Source organism: Chelonoidis abingdonii, chromosome 5, assembly GCF_003597395.2.
Source record: "Chelonoidis abingdonii isolate Lonesome George chromosome 5, CheloAbing_2.0, whole genome shotgun sequence".
Taxonomy (NCBI): domain Eukaryota; kingdom Metazoa; phylum Chordata; order Testudines; family Testudinidae; genus Chelonoidis; species Chelonoidis abingdonii.
Genome location: NC_133773.1, coordinates 21,204,623 through 21,210,294, shown reverse-complemented (window position 1 = coordinate 21,210,294; position 5,672 = coordinate 21,204,623).

Below are 5,672 nucleotides of genomic sequence, written 5' to 3'. Positions count from 1 at the left end.
ACTCAGTCATGTGTTAGGGGTTGTTATAAAAGTGTATGGGTAGGGTTCTGTGGCCTGCTTTGTGCAGGAGGTCAGACTAGATGATCATATTGGTCCCTTCTAACCTACGAGTCTATGAGCCTATGAGTCTAAATAGCTTCATGGCCACTCTATAGCCCCAAAGGTGCAGAACATCTGAACAGAAAGAGGGCGTTGTGACACAAAAATTTGAGGAGTGGTAAATAATGAAGAGGATAGGTCACTGATACAGAGTGAGCTGGATCACTTGGTAAGCTGGGTGCAAGCAAACAATGTGTGTTTTAATATGCCTAAATGTATACATCTAGGGACACAGAATGTAGGTGATACTTACAGGAGGGAGAAGTCAATCGCAGGAAAATGAAAAAAGAGTTAGGGGTTGTGGTGGATAATCAGCCAAACATGAGCTTCCAGTGTGACGCTATAGCCAAAAGGGCTAATGCAATCCTTGGATGCATAAAAAGAGGAATCCCGAGAAGAAATAGAAATGTTATTTTACTTCTGCATTTGGCACTGGTGCAACCACTGTTGGAACACTGTGTCCAGTTCTAGTATTCACAACTCAAGAAGAACGTTGAAAAATTGGAAAGGGTTCAGAGAAGAGCCACAAGAATGATGAAAAGGTTATAGTGATAGCCGCATATAGCTCAATCTATTTAGCTTAACAAAGAGAAGATTAAGGGGTGACTTGATTATCATCTATAAGTAGCTACATGGGAAACATATTTGACAATGAGCTCAGAGAAAGGTATAACGCGCACCAATGGCTGGAAGTTGAAGCTAGACAAATTCAGATTAGAAATAAGGTGTACGTTTTTAACAGTGAAGGTAATTAACTTGTAAAAACTTGCAGGACCAGAACCTAGGAGGTTCTGTGCTGCTGATGGCGCTGCTTTGCAGCTGCAGTCTTAGGTTGGGCTCCCATGGGAGGACCCTGTGAGACTGGGCTTGGCAGGAAGTACAGCCCAGCAGGACCTGAGTGGCACCCTCTCACAGCCCACTGATTGGCTGGTACCAGTAATTAAATCAGGAAGCCATAGTAGGAAGCTGTGTGTGCCTGCCTGTCTCCGCTCCAGACCCTCTATTTCAGCTTCTGACCCTAGTTTGTCCTCAGCTTTGCTCTTCGATTGCTATCTGTAACCTTGCGCCTGACTCTGATCTCCTGGTAACCTACCCCTACCTGATGCCTGACTCTCACTTTACCCTCTGGCCTGACTTAGACTCTGACCTCCTGGTACCTGACTCCTAACTCCTGCTCCAACCACTAGGTCTGAACACCCTTGTCCCGGTCATGACATAATCAACTTTGCTGGACTGCCCAAACATTTAGTACAAACCCCTTTGGGGGTTACTGAAACCGGTGTATGATAGAATAGCCTCAGGGCTGTTCTAAGTTCTCAGTGGGACCAGCCCAGCACCTGATCATGCCATCTTTACAGTTTCCCTTGACTCATCCCCTGACCAAACTCCACTGGGAGCAGATGGACCAGTCTTGAGAGGATCTGGTCCCATGACTCCAAAATGAGTGGGATGAGATTGTGCTACAACACTTGACACACTTTTTAACCCAAAACACCCAACCAACCGATAATATTAAAAACAAAACAAACTGAAATAAATCAGCCTAAAGGGGGATAAAGTAAATTAATGAAATCTAAAAAAAAAAAAGGCAAAAACAAAATCCTACCCTATGCAGAGATTTTAGCCCACAGGGGAGAGGAGCCAGAGAACCCATGAAGTCTACGAGGGACTACACTACTGCTATCTACTTTACATGGAAGACGCTCAGATATTTTGGTAATATTTAAAACTCAAAGATAGACAGACAGACAAAGAGGCTTATCCACAGCACACTTGACTTTCAGATTGATTATAATCATTTTAACATTAATTTTTAACAAGCAGTGAGGTCAAAAATCCAACATTTTGATCTGTATTGAGCCTACCAAGTCATCTTTAATAAAACCTTTCTAAAATGGCTATGTATAATTACCACGTTCCCCACTCTCAGCTGTCTTCTCAATTACAAGCTTCAAAATCACTTGCATTCCATTAAGCTCTGTGTCCTTCACAGACATGTCTTGTCATTATAAATACAACTAGAAGTACATTTTTAAATAGATGGGAGCTGATTCTGTTTCCACTTCACTTTTACACCAGTGTAACCCTTCTGACTTCAATATGGTAACTCCTGAGAGTTAGAATCAGGCCCCGATCTTTACACTATACTTAATATCACAATAATAATTAATCTTCATTTTAATATATTTCACTGCCTGTCCTATCACAGTTAGGTATAAATTCTATTCCAGTTAATCAAAAACTGGAAAGAGAGTGGGATTTTCAGATCATTCAGTATTGGCCAAACTCTGTTCCTATTGATGTAAATCGCCTCATTCCATTCCGATTGAAGTCAATATGTGTTGGCCAGTGCTTAATTCGTGCCAGAGCTGAGCCCTGGAAACTCTGGGCTTCGCAGTTCATTGCCCCAGCACCTGTGGCCTTGCCGCAACAGTTATGAAAATAAAAAATTGCTTGAGCCCCAGCACCTCTCATTACAATTAAGCATTCAGGGGGAAGCAAAGTTACACTAATGCTGAATGCTTTTGAAAATCCCACCCCTAGTGAGAGTGCCCCCCCTCAGAATAGTTTTTGGTTGGTTCATTTATTAACTAGTGAATGCAACCAATACACAATTTCTCTTCATCTATCCAGAAAGCATACAAGTCCAAGCAAATGCTAAGGTTGAGGTTATGTTTTGTTTTAGTAAATGTGCATCCATATGTAACCCTTCTGCCAGATGAAGCCAGCAGCAACAAGGGCTGGGTTCAGTATCTAGGGATTCCTTTTCAACAATACAACACAAAACCGGCTCGAGCCCCCACCCAGTGACCTGGGACAATTAGAGGCTCCCCGGGGGTGGTGTGTAAGAGGCAATATTTCCCCTCTCGCAAGCACAGTCTGAGTGTAGCAAAAACTTTGAATAAAAGGAGGGAATTAACTCAGCATTAATTTGGGAAAAACACCACAACTAGGGTTCATAAACACAAACCATGAGCAAAAGACCCACCGCCAAGTAAGTTGGGCAGTGTCCTTTTCCCCTCAAGGTCTTAAGTCCAGCAACCCAAAAGTCCATTTAACGTGTCCCTCCCTTCTCTGCACCCCATTCATAGTTGCTGCCCTTGGCCAATGCAGCCCCAGAGTTCAGAGGTTGATCTACAGCAGGAGTAGGCAACCTATGGCACGCATGCTGAAGGTGGCACACAAGTAGATTTTCAGTGGCACTCACATTGCCAGGGTCCTGGCCACCGGTCTGGGGGGCTCTGCATTTTAATTTAATTTTAAATGAAGCTTCTTAAACATTTTAAAAACCTTATTTGCTTTTCAAAGAACAATAGTTTAGTTATATATTATAGATTTATAGAAAGAGACCTTCTAAAACATTAAAATGTATTACTGGCACGCAAAACCTTAAATTAGAGTGAATAAATGAAGACTCGGCACACCGCTTCTGAAAGGTTGCCAACCCCTGATCTACTGAGACACTGTCCTAAAGTAGGTCTAATACTTAGACCTAGTATCAGTGATTTCAGGTCTGCAGTATGTAACAAGACTCTCAATTGATTCTAAATTAGCTTTTTTATTATACTATGGAGACAGGAAGAGTCAAATGGCACCTAGGACCCTTAAACAGGGCCTACACCACCAGGTACAAGTACCTGTCCCCACCCTCTCTCAACTCATTAGGCTTTGGAACCCATCTGTCCTGCAAGAGAGTGCTGTCTACTTGAGGGTGAGTCCCTCCATTGGGGTATGCCAGGTACAGTTCTGCTGCCCTTGGTTCACACATGGATAGCAACGCTTTATTACTCCTGCTCCAATAATAAGGAGACTGCGGATCCAACACCAGCCACAAGTGACAAGCAGTCACTTCATGCTGAGCACCTAGGCAGGGTGGATATGTCCAGGCAAACGAGATCATCTTCTGAAGTCTTTTTCCACAGGTTAGAACAGCACCAGTACTGAGAACAACATAAAACATGCTGTGTAAGCAATAACCTCTGCATTCATTCCCTTTGCCAGCCCTTTAACATGCTCCAGTGCGAGTCTCTGGGATTTCTGTAATCTTAGCAGTTGACAAGAAATTAAACTAATTCTCCAACAGGTATTAAGAATTTGTGATTCATGGTGAACTGTGGTTTTCCAATTAAAGCCAAGGCATTAGAAACAGCATTTAAATAATCTGGGATGAGTTTAAATAATCATTAGACATTAATTCTATATATAGGATCTCAATGGGCATTAGATGGGAGGAGGGAAGGATGGTAATGTTAGCAAAAGCTTCAGAAGTAAAGAGAAAGAACAGAAATAAAGAGAAACAAATTGCAGAAAATCTCAGTGAAAATTAAGCATTTTTTTCCAAAATATAGACGATGTAATAGAGAAAGAATGACCAGCTTCTGGTGAACAAGGTGACAAGGTTCAGAACCTCTGGATGAGGCCTTAGCACGTTTACAGTACTGTAAGGAAGACTGCCATCCCACAAATTAAATACAAGTATCCTGTAGTGAAGCTGACATGTCAGCAAACTTACAATCAGGAGCTTTTACCTCATTAACTCAGCCAATGTTTTCAAAAGTGACTAGCAATTTTGAGTACATTAATTTATGTGTTTAGATGCCTTAAAGGGGCCTGATTTTCAAAAAGTGCTAAGAACTCACCCTCTAAAAATCAGGACTTAAGGGGTCTCAAGCTGGGCATCCAAAATCACTAGTCACTTTTGAAAACCTTGGCTCCTGTTTCTTACTAGTTTCCAAGTGTTCAGGGCAGTAATAAAACTGCCATACACATCACATCTCTGTCACGTTACATGCAGTGAAAGAAAGATCTATGTAACATTAATCTATGAGTATAAAGGAAGTAAGCAAGAAAATCAGCCAGTCCTCTTAGATTTGAGAGAGATTCCAATATTCTGGATCAGAACCAATATAAATTAAACTCTCTGACCTATGATTCCTTAACTAGATTCAGGGCCATTTGTGGAGAAAAGTTAGAGAACATCTGCAACAACGCAGTTTGATTAACTTAATACCTTCAAAGAACTCCAGTGTGTATGTCCACAATATCTGAGGGAAATTCAGGGGATGTGTATGTGTGAATTTTCAGAAAGCACTGGACCAGATCTTAAATTAGTGATGATGATGAAGAATATCTAAAAAGTCTAAATTTAGGGCTTGGTCCTGTGAGATGCTTTGTGCCAGACACAAGGGGCTCTGTGAGCTCAAGTTTCAACTGAGGCCATGTTGACAGCATTCAGTGAAGCACCACCATGTTACTCACTCTTATAAACTGTGCTAAGGAATTTAATGCTATAAGTAGTAGCCTGGATAGGGTTTAAGTTCACTCTACTAAAAAAAATTTAAAATAATGCTTAACCCTTATATAATAGCTCTTTGCATATTTAAATGGCAAAGCATTTGTTATCATATGTTAGCCCCACTTTACAGATGGGGAAACCAAGGGACAGGGATTAAGTGACTTGCCCAAGGTCACACAGCAAGACGCAGACAAAATATGATAGAACTCACATTGTCTGATTCCGTACTCTGGTGCCCTACTCACAGGACAGCATACTCCAACAACTCTGGAGTCAC